Genomic DNA, 15646 nt, shown 5'->3' with positions numbered 1-15646 from the left:
CTTTACCCCGTCTTTACCGTCTTTACAGTCTTTACCGTCTATACAGTCTTTACAGTCTTTACAGTCTTTACCGTCTATACAGTCTTTACAGTCTTTACCGTCTTTACCCCGTCTTTACAGTCTTTACCGTCTTTAACCCGTCTTTACAGTCTTTACCGTCTTTACAGTCTTTACCGTCTATACAGTCTTTACAGTCTTTACCGTCTTTACCGTCTTTACAGTCTTTACCGTCTTTACCGTCTTTACAGTCCTTACCGTCTTTACCGTCTTTACAGTCTTTACAGTCTTTACCGTCTTTACCGTCTTTACCGTCTTTACCGTCTTTACCGTCTTTACAGTCTTTACCGTCTTTACCGTCTTTACCGTCTTTACAGTCTTTACCGTCTTTACCGTCTATACAGTCTTTACAGTCTATACCGTCTTTACAGTCTTTACCGTCTTTACCCCGTCTTTACCGTCTTTACCGTCTTTACAGTCTTTACCGTCTTTACAGTCTTTACCGTCTTTACCGTCTTTACAGTCTTTACCGTCTTTACCGTCTTTACCGTCTTTACCGTCTTTACCGTCTTTACCGTCTTTACCGTCTTTACCGTCTTTACCGTCTTTACAGTCTTTACAGTCTTTACAGTCTTTACCGTCTTTACCGTCTTTACAGTCTTTACCGTCTTTACAGTCTTTACAGTCTTTACAGTCTTTACCGTCTTTACCGTCTTTACAGTCTTTACCGTCTTTACCGTCTTTACAGTCTTTACAGTCTTTACAGTCTTTACCGTCTTTACCGTCTTTACCGTCTTTACCGTCTTTACCGTCTTTACAGTCTTTACCGTCTATACAGTCTTTACAGTCTTTACAGTCTTTACCGTCTTTACAGTCTTTACCGTCTTTACCGTCTTTACCGTCTTTACCGTCTTTACAGTCTTTACAGTCTTTACCGTCTTTACCGTCTTTACCGTCTTTACAGTCTTTACCGTCTTTACCGTCTTTACAGTCTTTACAGTCTTTACCGTCTTTACCGTCTTTACCGTCTTTACCGTCTTTACAGTCTTTACCGTCTATACAGTCTTTACCGTCTTTACAGTCTTTACCGTCTTTACAGTCTTTACCGTCTTTACCGTCTTTACAGTCTTTACCGTCTTTACCGTCTATACCGTCTTTACACTCTTTACCGTCTTTACCGTCTTTACCGTCTTTACAGTCTTTACCGTCTATACAGTCTTTACACTCTTTACCGTCTTTACCGTCTTTACCGTCTTTACCGTCTTTACCGTCTTTACAGTCTTTACCGTCTATACAGTCTTTACAGTCTTTACAGTCTTTACCGTCTTTACCGTCTTTACCGTCTTTACAGTCTTTACCGTCTTTACCCCGTCTTTACAGTCTTTACCGTCTTTACCGTCTTTACCGTCTTTACCGTCTTTACAGTCTTTACCGTCTATACAGTCTTTACAGTCTTTACAGTCTTTACAGTCTTTACCGTCTATACAGTCTTTACCGTCTTTACCGTCTTTACCGTCTTTACCGTCTTTACCGTCTTTACAGTCTTTACCGTCTATACCGTCTTTACCGTCTTTACCGTCTTTACCGTCTTTACCGTCTTTACCCCGTCTTTACCGTCTTTACAGTCTTTACCGTCTTTACAGTCTTTACCGTCTATACAGTCTTTACAGTCTTTACAGTCTTTACAGTCTTTACAGTCTTTTCAGTCTTTACAGTCTTTACCGTCTTTACCGTCTTTACCGTCTTTACAGTCTTTACCGTCTTTACCGTCTTTACCCCGTCTTTACAGTCTTTACAGTCTTTACAGTCTTTACCGTCTATACAGTCTTTACCGTCTTTACCGTCTTTACAGTCTTTACCGTCTTTACCGTCTTTACCGTCTTTACCGTCTTTACAGTCTTTACCGTCTTTACCGTCTTTACCGTCTATACAGTCTTTACCGTCTTTACCGTCTTTACCGTCTTTACCGTCTTTACCGTCTTTACCGTCTTTACCGTCTTTGCCGTCTTTGCCGTCTTTGCCGTCTTTGCCGTCTTTGCCGTCTTTACCGTCTTTACCGTCTTTACCGTCTTTACAGTCTTTACAGTCTTTACCGTCTTTACCGTCTTTACCGTCTTTACCGTCTTTACAGTCTTTACAGTCTTTACCGTCTTTACCGTCTTTACAGTCTTTACAGTCTTTACCGTCTTTACCGTCTTTACAGTCTTTACCGTCTTTACCGTCTTTACCGTCTTTACCGTCTTTACCGTCTTTACAGTCTTTACAGTCTTTACCGTCTTTACCGTCTTTACCGTCTTTACAGTCTTTACCGTCTTTACCGTCTTTACCGTCTTTACCGTCTTTACCCCGTCTTTACCGTCTTTACCGTCTTTACATTCTTTACATTCTTTACCGTCTTTACAGTCTTTACCGTCTTTACCGTCTTTACCGTCTTTACCGTCTTTACCGTCTTTACCGTCTTTACCGTCTTTACCGTCTTTACCGTCTTCACCGTCTTCACCGTCTTTACCGTCTTTACCGTCTTTACAGTCTTTACCGTCTTTACAGTCTTTACAGTCTTTACCGTCTTTACCGTCTTTACCGTCTTTACAGTCTTTACCGTCTTTACCGTCTTTACCGTCTTTACCGTCTTTACAGTCTTTACCGTCTTTACAGTCTTTACAGTCTTTACCGTCTTTACCGTCTTTACCGTCTTCACAGTCTTTACCGTCTTTACAGTCTTTACCGTCTTTACCGTCTTTACAGTCTTTACCGTCTTTACCGTCTTTACAGTCTTTACCGTCTTTACAGTCTTTACCGTCTTTACCGTCTTTACCGTCTTTACCGTCTTTACAGTCTTTACCGTCTTTACAGTCTTTACAGTCTTTACCTTCTTTACCGTCTTTACCGTCTTTACCGTCTTTACAGTCTTTACAGTCTTTACCGTCTTTACCGTCTTTACAGTCTTTACCGTCTTTACAGTCTTTACCGTCTTTACCGTCTTTACAGTCTTTACCGTCTTTACCGTCTTTACCGTCTTTACCGTCTTTACAGTCTTTACAGTCTTTACAGTCTTTACCGTCTTTACCGTCTATACCGTCTCTACCGTCTTTACAGTCTTTACACTCTTTACCGTCTTTACCGTCTTTACCGTCTTTACCGTCTTTACAGTCTTTACCGTCTATACAGTCTTTACACTCTTTACACTCTTTACCGTCTTTACCGTCTTTACCGTCTTTACCGTCTTTACCGTCTTTACCGTCTATACCGTCTCTACCGTCTTTACAGTCTTTACAGTCTTTACAGTCTTTACCGTCTTTACCGTCTTTACAGTCTTTACAGTCTTTACCGTCTTTACCGTCTTTACAGTCTTTACCGTCTTTACCGTCTTTACCGTCTTTACCGTCTTTACCGTCTTTACAGTCTTTACCGTCTTTACCGTCTTTACCGTCTTTACAGTCTTTACCGTCTTTACAGTCTTTACAGTCTTTACAGTCTTTACCGTCTTTACCGTCTTTACCGTCTTTACCGTCTTTACAGTCTTTACCGTCTTTACCGTCTTTACCGTCTTTACCGTCTTTACCGTCTTTACCGTCTTTACAGTCTTTACAGTCTTTACAGTCTTTACCGTCTTTACCGTCTTTACAGTCTTTACAGTCTTTACCGTCTTTACCGTCTTTACCGTCTTTACCGTCTTTACCGTCTTTACCGTCTTTACCGTCTTTACCGTCTTAACAGTCTTTACCGTCTTTACAGTGTTTACCGTCTTTACAGTCTTTACCGTCTTTACCGTCTTTACAGTCTTTACAGTCTTTACCGTCTTTACCGTCTTTACCGTCTTTACAGTCTTTACCATCTTTACAGTCTTTACAATCTTTACAGTCTTTACCGTCTTTACAGTCTTTACAGTCTTTACCGTCTTTACCGTCTTTACCGTCTTTACAGTCTTTACCATCTTTACAGTCTTTACAATCTTTACAGTCTTTACCGTCTTTACCGTCTTTACAGTCTTTACCGTCTTTACCGTCTTTACAGTCTTTACCGTCTTTACCGTCTTTACCGTCTTTACCGTCTTTACAGTCTTTACAGTTTTTACCGTCTTTACCGTCACATCTGGAAAGAAAATCTGGGTTTTGCTGTTGTTCAAATGTTATTCCAGTTTTTCTCACCTTATTCCGCCCCAACTCAATGCCCCCAGATGAAGAAATGGTAAAACTGGTTAGTAAATTTACATCGAAAACATCCAAAGATGTAAATGAAATAGACATGAAATAAGTTAAAAATACAATTGCATCTATAGCACAGCCTTTAGCATTTATATGTAATCAGTCTTTTAACACTGGGATATTTCCAGATGGCATGAAAATTGCAAGAGTTATTCCAATATTCAAAAATGTCATTCACAAACTATAGACCTATTTCAATACTTCCCCAATTTTCCAAAATAATTGAGAAAGTGTTTGTTCTGAGACTAGATAAATATATAGAAAAAAATAAACTACTGAGTGCCATCAATATGGATTCAGAAAAAATCGTTCCACCTCAATGGCTGTAAAGGACTTAATAGAGAATATATCCGCTGCAATTGATGCAAAACAATACACTGTAGGTATTTTTATTGACCTGAAGAAGGCTTTCGATACTTTAGATCATGATATCCTTTTACAAAAATTAGAGTAATATGGATTTCGAGGACCAGCTCATACATGGCTGCACAGTTATTTAGAAAATCGGTATCAATATGTTCAAATAAATGATATACAATCTAAAATGTTGAATGTAAGCTGTGGAATTCCACAGGGATCCATTCTTGGACCTAAATTATTTATTCTCTATATAAATGATCTATGTAATGTCTCAAAAAGGATAAGATCTGTTTTGTTTGCTGATGACACCACCTTGTACAGTTCTGGTGACGATCTAAACCAGCTCCTAGAAATGGTGGAGAGAGAGTTACATAAACTCAAAGTCTGGTTTGATATTAAAAAAATGATCTTTAAATATAAAGAAAACAAAATGTATGATTTTCTTGAGCCGAAAAATTGACCTAATGCTCAACAATCTGCCTTTAGAACGAGTTCATGAAAACACATTTCTTGGAGTCATAATTGATCATGATCTAAATTGGAAGTCACAGATTAATAATATCAGAATGAAATTATCAAAAGCAATAGCGATATTATATAAATCCAGATATATTTTAAACAAAGAGAGCTTAATTATTATATATAACTCATTAATCATGCCGTATATCACTTATTGTTCAGAAATTTGGGGAAACACCTATAAATCAAACACACACAAAAAATGTTCACCCTACAAAAAAAGGCAATAAGACTCATCACATTCTCAACCTGCAACCAACCAACCAACCCATCCCCTGTTCATAAACCTGCAAACATTGAAATTCTATGATTTAGTAGATTTGTATACAATAAAAATGATGTTCAAAGTAAAAAATAAACTTACAAAACATGTTCACCGTCAGACAGAGCCGGTCTGAGCTCAGAGGAGATGTTTGTAAAGAAAACATTTCAAACAAACACCAGGAGATTTTGTGTTTCCATTAAAGGGGTCGATCTCTGGAATAACTGTACAGAGGATCTCACATCATGTCCCTCCCCCTACCTGAAGAGAATGTATAAAAGTATTATACTTGAAAAATACCTTCATTCTGTTTACTAGTTTGTTTAAGACTGTCAACTTACTTTAAAAAATAAATAAAATAAAATAAAATCCTTTTGAATGTCTGATGTTATGTTAGAAAGTTTAACAAAAACACGTGCTGTAAGTTTAAAAAAACAAAACAAGGGTAGGCAAAATAAGCATTAGCTTCAGCCTGTACCTTTTCGGCCATTTTGTATGTTATGTTATGAAGAAGTTTACTTAACTGAATGTAAATCTTTTGTCATAATTTTGACTGAATAAACTGACACTGAAACTATCAGTTTTGTTGCACAAAAAGAATTCGATTCTGTCACTTGGCAGTTTTTATGTAAAACTCTGTCACTTTTTGGCTTCAATCCACAGTTTGTGGAATAGATAAAGATAATATACACAAATCCTAAATCAAAAATGGTGTCTAAACTCGCACAGTGTAAATCCAGCTTCAAACAGAAGAACTGAGCTAAAACATTTCAAACTCTTCATTACTTTATTCCCACAGGCGTCGTGAGCTCTTTGTTGTGTCTTTGTAAACAGAGCTGCTGAGAGTGAAGCTCACAGACCAGTGAGGAGTTTCTGTTTGTAAAGAAGTGATAAAAAGCAGAGAACTCACCGGCCTCAGAGTCTGGAGGGGCTGAAGGGGCTGAAGGTCCGAGACACAGTTTCACGTGTGAAGCTGCTCTGCTGTAAAGGACAAACTTCCTCTTCTTTAGACACGTGTGAGTCAGAGACAAAGGGGACGGACCAGTTCTGTGCCAGGAGCTGCAGGAATCAACTCGCCACAGACGGCTTAGGCCATCGACTTCAGGCGGGAGTCCACACACAGCCCAACTATCACCAAAGGAGAAGTCATTGATTCTGTCTCTGAGCACAAGTATCTGGGTGTGATCTTAGACGACACATTAAAGTACAGATCACGTCACAAAAAAGGGTCACCAGAGACTATATTTTATGAAGAAAATGGTGTCCTTTCAGGTGGATAAAACCATGTTGAAAATGTTTGACAGTGCTTTTGTGGAGAGTGTTCTGACTTCCTGTATCATCTGTTGGTTCGGGGCCATGACTGAGGCACAAAAGAACTCCCTTAGAAACATACAGTGCCTCTCGAAAGTATTCATACACTTTGAGCTTTTGCACAGTTTGTCATGTTTACAACCCTAAACATAAAGATTTTATTTAGATTTTTTTACTGAACGTTCACACACAAGTAACAGACAACTGTGAAGTGAAAGCAAAATGATACATGATTCTGTTATTTTTCAAAAAATAGAAAAGTGAAAAGTGGGGCTTGCATAAGTATCATACAGCATTTTCTGAGTGCATTAAATTGCCTTTATAACATTCCTCATGACTCCAGAATGTTCACACCTTGGCCTAACGGTTAAACAGAGGCACCTGTGTGTAATCTACTCTCAGTATAATTTCAGCTGTTCTTTTAGGCCCTCAGAGCTGTGGTCGGAGTGTATTGGTCACTAAACAACATCATGAAGGTCAAGGAGCACCAGAGAGGTCAGGGATAAAGCTGTGGAGAAGTTTAAAGCAGCATTAAGTTAAACAAAGATTTCCCAAGATTTAAACATCTCCTGGAGCAACTGTTCAATCCATCATTCAGAAATGGAAAGAGTAAAGCACCACTGCAGACTTACCAAGACACGGCTGTTCACGTAAACTAACAAACTGAACAAGGAGACACTGGTCAGAAATACAACCAAGTGCCCCATGATAACTCTGGAGGAGCTGTGAAGTCCTGCCACTGAGCTGGGGGAATCTGTACATGGGACAACTATAAGTCGTATCTACACAAATCTGGTCTTCATGGACGAGTGGAAGAAGAAAGACATTATTGAAAGGAGGCCATAAGAAATCCCGTTTGAAGTTTGTAGAAGTCATATGGAGGACACAGCTCCATGTGGAAGAAGGAGCTTTGGTCAGATGAGAGAAAAATTTAACTTTTTGGCCCAAATGCAAAACGTAGGAGATTCACCTTCAGCAGGACAATGACCCGAAGCACAAAGCTAAATCTACAATGGAATGGTTCAATAAAAACATATTAATGTGTTAGAATGGCCCAGTCACAGTCCTGACCTAAATCCTATTGAAAATCTGTGGAATAATCTGAAAACTGCTGTTCACAAACGCTCTCCTTCTAATGTGACAGAGCTGGAGTTGTTTTGTAAAGAGGAATGGGCTAAAATGTCAGTCTCTACATGTGCTAATCTTGTAGAGTCAAACCCCAAGACTTAAAAGGGGGTTCACAAAGTATTCATTCATCTGTATGAATACTTATGCAAGCCCCACTTTTCACTTTTCTATTTTTTTAAAAATAACAGAATCATGTATCATTTCGCTTTCACTTCACAGTTGTCTGTGAAAAAATGAAATTTTTGTCATTTTTTCATCAATTTTTTAACAAATTTTTATCACATTTTTGTCATTTTTTTCGTTCATTTTTTGTATTTTTTCATCAATTTTCTAACACATTTTTGTCCGTTTTTTGTCTTTTTTTTGTCACATTTTTGTCATTTTTTCATCAATGTTTTCTCACTTTTTTGGCACATTTCCATCATTGTTTTCGTCTCAGTTCTGTCTCTATTTTCACAGCTTTTTTCCAGAAGCTTTTGGATTGGGGTAAAGCCAAACTGGAGAAAATGTGCTCGGTTCAGCTGGGGGTTAAGGGGTGAACCTGTTCATTTGACTTTAAACCGCGTTTAGATACAATGCACTGCCCTGACGACCTGAGGGGGCGCTGTGTCAGTGATACACATTCCTACAAAACATGTGGACCAGTGAAAACCAGTCTGTTTAATCAATGCAGGGTTTAGGATAAAGGATAAAAGGGGAAAACTGATCAGACATTTATGGATGAAATGCTGTAGACGAGTCTTTATGTTGAAAATGTCAATGCGCCGATGTCCCGTCCACGAGCGGGAGATCCTTCAGCAAAAATATATATTATGAATAAATCAATAATAATGTTGTTGACTTCATATTCTGAAGAGTTTATTGACCTTCATCTCCCAAACACAATCATTTACATTCTTACAGATTGTTCCATTAATAAGGAGGTTCTTTAAAGACGGAGAAATCCCAAATCCACTTGAAAACATCTGAGCTTGTTTATCAGTGAACAAACTGCTGAAAAGGAGTGGGCCCAAGCCACACTCTTCAGTCCAAAGATTGTAAAGAGAGTAAAGTGTGTCAGAGCAAAGAGACAATGGTTAACACTATGTACAGAGACATTTATTATAACGTCTCACAAGAACTCAGGAAACACCCACTTTTTACACAGAAGATCCTCATGGTTTGTCTTAAAAAGACATTTGACACAAACAAATATATCACAGATGTTTCTCACGTCTTTGTCCAACACTTTTGTTCATCCCAGTTTTAGTATTTCATATTTGAAAACTTAAAATAGTGTAAAAATCAAAGGCAAAGCAACAAAGTGAGGCTCAAAACAAACTGGTGACCCAGAAACATCAGCAGTTTGGACACAGTGATCAGGAAGAGTTCCATTTCTTTGTCTCCACAGCTGAGATGATCAGAGGAGCTGAGTTTGTTCCTTCGTCATTGAGACAGGGTTCAAAAAAAGGAAAGAGTTTCTCCCTGAAGCTGCAGCCAGTGAAGGAGCAGAGGAGATCTGCAGAATCTACGTCATAAAAGGAGACCAGACCTGCTCTATAGTCCACAAACACCCCGACCTTCTGAGGAGGCCTCAGTGGAGACAGATCTACAGCAGGGCCGGCACAAGCTTTGTATTCATCTCTGTTTCTCAACCAAATGGTCCAGAATCCGTTCTTCGGGCTCAGACTGATCTTTCCTTTCCTGTTCACAGACTCTCGGGCGACTCCTAAAGTCCACTCAGTTTTCCCTTTGACCTGAACCTCAAAGTAGAACCTGCCTGAGGAGAAACTCTGTTTTCCTAAAACTATAATATATTTAGTAAACCTCTGAGGAGAGTCCGGGAGCTTCTTCTTCACATCAGTGTGATGAACCTGTTTGAGATGTTCAGACAGAACCAGATTAGGATGAGCAGAGTCTGGGTCCAGAGTGACGTCCACAGCAAACGTCTGAACTCTCCTCATTCGTTCCTTTGGAGTCATTTGTCCAAAGACGTTGTTGATCTTCTGTGAGAGCCTTGTCTCCAGCTCAGACAGAGCTCGGGCCGCACTGCCCTCACACGTCTGCGGCTCAAAGCTCACGCTGCTCCAGTCCTTCAGGCCAGCAGGGGGCAGTGCAGGGCAGCGCTGTAGAAAGTGGAGGGGGTCTGTAGAGAGTGAGAGCTGCTGGGCCTCAGTGCTGCTCTTCTCCAGCTCACACATCTCCTGCTGCAGCTGTTGGATCAAGGCCTGAGCGCGCTCCTTATGTTTAGAAAGACTTTGTTCCAGGACTTTGGTGTGATGGTCCAAACATCTCTGCACAGACTCCATGATGTCACTGAAGACCTTCACCATCTGCTGTGTCTCTCTGAGCCTCTCTCTCACTGAGCTCCAGGGCAGCTGTGATCTCCTGGACCTTCAGCCTCCTCTGCTCCACCAGACGCTGGTTCTCAGACACAGTCTGCTGCAGAGAGACCTTCTCCTGCTCACACGCCTCCTCCAGAGACAACACCTCATGGTTCTTGTGCTCCCGAAAGGCACACATGGTACAGACGCAGCTCTGATCAGTGCTGCAGTAGAGCTCGAGCGGCCGGTCGTGTGTGGGACACATCCTGTCCTCCAGGTCGTCCACAGGCTCCATCAGCTGGTGTCTCTTCAGTCTGGGCGCGCTCAGATGAGGCTGGAGGTGGCTCTCACAGAACGAGGACAGACAGACCAGGCAGGACTTCACTGCCTTCAGTTTGGGCTCAGAGCAGGCGTCACACTGGACTTCTCCAGGTTTAGACATTCGCATTCGCTTTGACCGACGTTCTTCATCCAGTCTGGCCTGTGAAACCATCTCAGAGAGTAAAGTGTTGGTCTTGAGCTGTGGTCTGGTGGAGAAGACCTCATTACACAGGGGGCAGAAGCAGCTCTCGTTATTGTCCCAGGTGTGAGAGATGCAGCGTTTGCAGAAGTTGTGTCCACACGGAGTGGAGACGGGCTCAGAGAACACCTCCAGACACAGGGGGCACAGGAACTGCTCCTCAGAGCTTCTCTTTGACGCCATTTCTGAAAAACATTTGGGACAAGTGTAAGTAAGTTAGTAAGTAAAGTTTATTCATATAAACACATACAAGTCACATTACAGTTGTCGGTGATGCACAACAGCAAAGGCACAAAACACACAGGCCTAAGTGCGGCGAGGCGAGAAAGCCTAAACAGGGGCAGCTCATTCCAAAGGAGGTTCTGGGTGGAGGACCTCAGGATCCTGTTGGAGACATAAGGCTGGATCAGGCCCTTCATATATTCAGGCGCCTGACCATGAAGAGCCCTAAAGGTCAGCACCAGGATTCTAAAGCTGATTCTGTGTGTAACAGGGAGCCAGTGTAAAGATTTTAAGATCGGAGCAACATGGGCTCTCCTGTGGGTGCAGGTCACAAGCCTCAAAGCAGACGAGCCTAATCTGTTTTACTAACAAATGTGAGCAGGCTGTTACAAAGGTCCAGTCGAGAGGATACAAAAGAGAAGCCGGTCTCTGGGGTTCGGAGGACTTTAAAGAGCAGTACAGCTGGAGATCGTCTGCATACAGATGATCGAGGCACTTGTGTGAAGCCAGCCCCCCCATAGTGTCCGATTTGCTTCAAAATGGTGTCATTCGTTTGTGCACGTTTGTGCACGTAAAATTAGTGTTTGTTTCTGAGGTATTGATTGACTGTGGAATTCCGCAGTCAATAATTGGTTTCCATGTAGGGTCCAGCTTTCCAGGGTCCAGACCAAGACCCGAAGTGAGACTAGACCAAAACTTGAACCAAGACTAGAAAAAGACTAGACCAAGATCCGAACAGTGGGCACATAAAAATATGTCTAATGATCCCTATGCTACAAAAGAACATCCCACTCAGAACACTGATGGTCCTGTTGCTTTAATCCCAGCGTTTATGTAAAAGACACTTATTATGATACTTTTTTTTATCAAGCAATTGTTTTTAGCTAAAATATACAAGTATCTGACACCATTTTGAAGCAAATCGGACACTATGGGGGGGCTAACTTCACACAAGTTTGAGACATCTCTGAACCGCTGGATCAGCTCGCCTGGAGGGAGCAAATAAATAAAAAACAACAGGGTCCCAAGAACCGAGCCCTGGGGTGCGCCCCACTGTAAGTCAGCAGAATCCGACATCATGTTGTTAAAGGACGCACAGAAATATCTACCAGTGACGTAAGATCTAAACCACAGAGCCTGACATGCCGACCACATCCTGCCGTCTTTACAGTCTTTACAGTCTTTACAATCTTTACAGTCTTTACCATCTTTACAGTCTTTACCGTCTTTACAGTCTTTACAGTCTTTACAATCTTTACCATCTTTACAGTCTTTACCGTCTTTACCGTCTTTACAGTCATTACAGTCTTTACCGTCTTTACCGTCTTTACCGTCTTTGCCGTCTTTGCCGTCTTTGCCGCCTTTACCGCCTTTACCGCCTTTACCGCCTTTACAGTCTTTACCGTCTTTACCGTCTTTACCGCCTTTACCGCCTTTACAGTCTTTACCGTCTTTACCGTCTTTACCGTCTTTACCGTCTTTACAGTCTTTACCGTCTTTACCGTCTTTACCGTCTTTACCGCCTTTACCGCCTTTACAGTCTTTACAGTCTTTACCGTCTTTACAGTCTTTACCGTCTTTACCGTCTTTACAGTCTTTACAGTCTTTACAGTCTTTACAGTCTTTACCGTCTTTACCGCCTTTACAGTCTTTACAGTCTTTACCGTCTTTACAGTCTTTACCGTCTTTACCGTCTTTACCGTCTTTACCGTCTTTACCGTCTTTACGGTCTTTACCGTCTTTACCGTCTTTACCGTCTTTACAGTCTTTACCGTCTTTACAGTCTTTACAGTCTTTACCGTCTTTACCGTCTTTACCGTCTTTACAGTCATTACAGTCATTACCGTCTTTACAGTCTTTACCGTCTTTACCGTCTTTACCGTCTTTACCGTCTTTACCGTCTTTACCGCCTTTACCGTCTTTACCGTCTTTACCGTCTTTACAGTCATTACAGTCATTACCGTCTTTACAGTCTTTACCGTCTTTACCGTCTTTACAGTCTTTACCGTCTTTACAGTCTTTACAGTCTTTACCGTCTTTACCGTCTTTACAGTCTTTACAGTCTTTACCGTCTTTACAGTCTTTACAGTCTTTACCGTCTTTACCGTCTTTACAGTCTTTACCGTCTTTACAGTGTTTACCGTCTTTACCGTCTTTACAGTCTTTACCGTCTTTACCGTCTTTACCGTCTTTACCGTCTTTACAGTCTTTACCGTCTTTACCGTCTTTACCGTCTTTACCGTCTTTACAGTCTTTACAGTCTTTTCAGTCTTTACAGTCTTTACCGTCTTTACAGTCTTTACCGTCTTTACCGTCTTTACCGTCTTTACAGTCTTTACAGTCTTTACCGTCTTTACCGTCTTTACCGTCTTTACCGTCTTTACCGTCTTTACCGCCTTTACCGTCTTTACCGTCTTTACCGTCTTTACCGTCTTTACAGTCATTACAGTCATTACCGTCTTTACAGTCTTTACCGTCTTTACCGTCTTTACAGTCTTTACCGTCTTTACAGTCTTTACAGTCTTTACCGTCTTTACCGTCTTTACAGTCTTTACAGTCTTTACCGTCTTTACAGTCTTTACAGTCTTTACCGTCTTTACCGTCTTTACAGTCTTTACCGTCTTTACAGTGTTTACCGTCTTTACCGTCTTTACAGTCTTTACCGTCTTTACCGTCTTTACCGTCTTTACCGTCTTTACAGTCTTTACCGTCTTTACCGTCTTTACCGTCTTTACCGTCTTTACAGTCTTTACCGTCTTTACCCCGTCTTTACAGTCTTTTCAGTCTTTACAGTCTTTACCGTCTTTACAGTCTTTACCGTCTTTACCGTCTTTACCGTCTTTACAGTCTTTACAGTCTTTACCGTCTTTACCGTCTTTACAGTCTTTACCGTCTTTACCGTCTTTACCGTCTTTACCGTCTTTACAGTCTTTACCGTCTTTACCGTCTTTACCGTCTTTACCGTCTTTACAGTCTTTACAGTCTTTTCAGTCTTTACAGTCTTTACCGTCTTTACAGTCTTTACCGTCTTTACCGTCTTTACCGTCTTTACCGTCTTTACCGTCTTTACAGTCTTTACCGTCTTTACCGTCTTTACCGTCTTTACAGTCTTTACCGTCTTTACCGTCTTTACCGTCTTTACCGTCTTTACCGTCTTTACGGCCTTAAGGCCTTTACGGCCTTTACGGCCTTTACGGCCTTTACGGCCTTTACCGTCTTTACCGTCTTTACCGTCTTTACAGTCTTTTCCGTCTTTACCGTCTTTACCGTCTTTACCGTCTTTACAGTCTTTACAGTCTTTACCGTCTTTACCGTCTTTACCGTCTTTACCGTCATTACAGTCATTACCGTCTTTACCGTCTTTACCGTCTTTACCGTCTTTACAGTCTTTACAGTCTTTACAGTCTTTACCGTCTTTACCGTCTTTACCGTCTTTACAGTCTTTACCGTCTTTACAGTCTTTACAGTCTTTACAGTCTTTACCGTCTTTACCGTCTTTACAGTCTTTACCGTCTTTACAGTGTTTACCGTCTTTACCGTCTTTACCGTCTTTACAGTCTTTACCGTCTTTACCGTCTTTACCGTCTTTACCGTCTTTACCGTCTTTACCGTCTTTACAGTCTTTACCGTCTTTACAGTCTTTTCAGTCTTTACAGTCTTTACAGTCTTTACAGTCTTTACAGTCTTTACCGTCTTTACAGTCTTTACCGTCTTTACAGTCTTTACCGTCTTTACCGTCTTTACCGTCTTTACCGTCTTTACCGTCTTTACAGTCTTTACCGTCTTTACCGTCTTTACCGTCTTTACAGTCTTTACAGTCTTTACCGTCTTTACCGTCTTTACCGTCTTTACCGTCATTACAGTCATTACCGTCTTTACCGTCTTTACAGTCTTTACAGTCTTTACCGTCTTTACCGTCTTTACCGTCTTTACAGTCTTTACCGTCTTTACAGTCTTTACCGTCTTTACCGTCTTTACAGTCTTTACAGTCTTTAACGTCTTTACCGTCTTTACAGTCTTTACCGTCTTTACAGTGTTTACCGTCTTTACCGTCTTTACCGTCTTTACAGTCTTTACCGTCTTTACCGTCTTTACAGTCTTTACCGTCTTTACCGTCTTTACAGTCTTTACAGTCTTTACAGTCTTTACAGTCTTTACCGTCTTTACAGTCTTTACAGTCTTTACAGTCTTTACCGTCTTTACCGTCTTTACAGTCTTTACAGTCTTTACCGTCTTTACCGTCTTTACCGTCTTTACCGTCTTTACAGTCTTTACCGTCTTTACAGTCTTTACAGTCTTTACCGTCTTTACCGTCTTTACAGTCTTTACAGTCTTTACCGTCTTTACCGTCTTTACCGTCTTTACAGTCTTTACCGCCTTTACAGTTTTTACCGTCTTTACAGTCTTTACCGTCTTTACCGTCTTTACCGTCTTTACAGTCTTTACCGTCTTTACCGTCTTTACCGTCTTTACCGTCTTTACCGTCTATACAGTCTTTACCGTCTTTACAGTCTTTACCGTCTTTACCGTCTTTACCGTCTTTACCGTCTTTACAGTCTTTACCGTCTTTACAGTCTTTACCGTCTTTACCGTCTTTACAGTCTTTACCGTCTTTACCGTCTTTACCGTCTTTACCGTCTTTACAGTCTTTACAGTCTTTACAGTCTTTACCGTCTTTACCGTCTTTACCGTCTTTACCGTCTTTACCGTCTTTACAGTCTTTACAGTCTTTACAGTCTTTACCGTCTTTACAGTCTTTACCGTCTTTACCGTCTTTACAGTCTTTACAGTCTTTACCGTCTTTACCGTCTTTACCGTC

General features: G+C 41.0%; 1 pseudogene across 1 annotated transcript; it reads right to left on the bottom strand.

The window, feature by feature from the left end:
* Positions 1-9140: 9140 nt before the first annotated feature.
* Positions 9141-10788, bottom strand: LOC306960396 (E3 ubiquitin-protein ligase TRIM21-like; annotated as a pseudogene). Its single transcript has one exon. The product of its transcript is annotated as an E3 ubiquitin-protein ligase TRIM21-like (transcript).
* Positions 10789-15646: the final 4858 nt, after the last annotated feature.

This window comes from Gobius niger, assembly GCF_951799975.1.
Source record: "Gobius niger genome assembly, chromosome: 3".
Lineage (NCBI taxonomy): Eukaryota > Metazoa > Chordata > Actinopteri > Gobiiformes > Gobiidae > Gobius > Gobius niger.
Note: the sequence above shows the minus strand (reverse complement) of the source record. Positions and strands in the feature narration are given on the sequence as shown.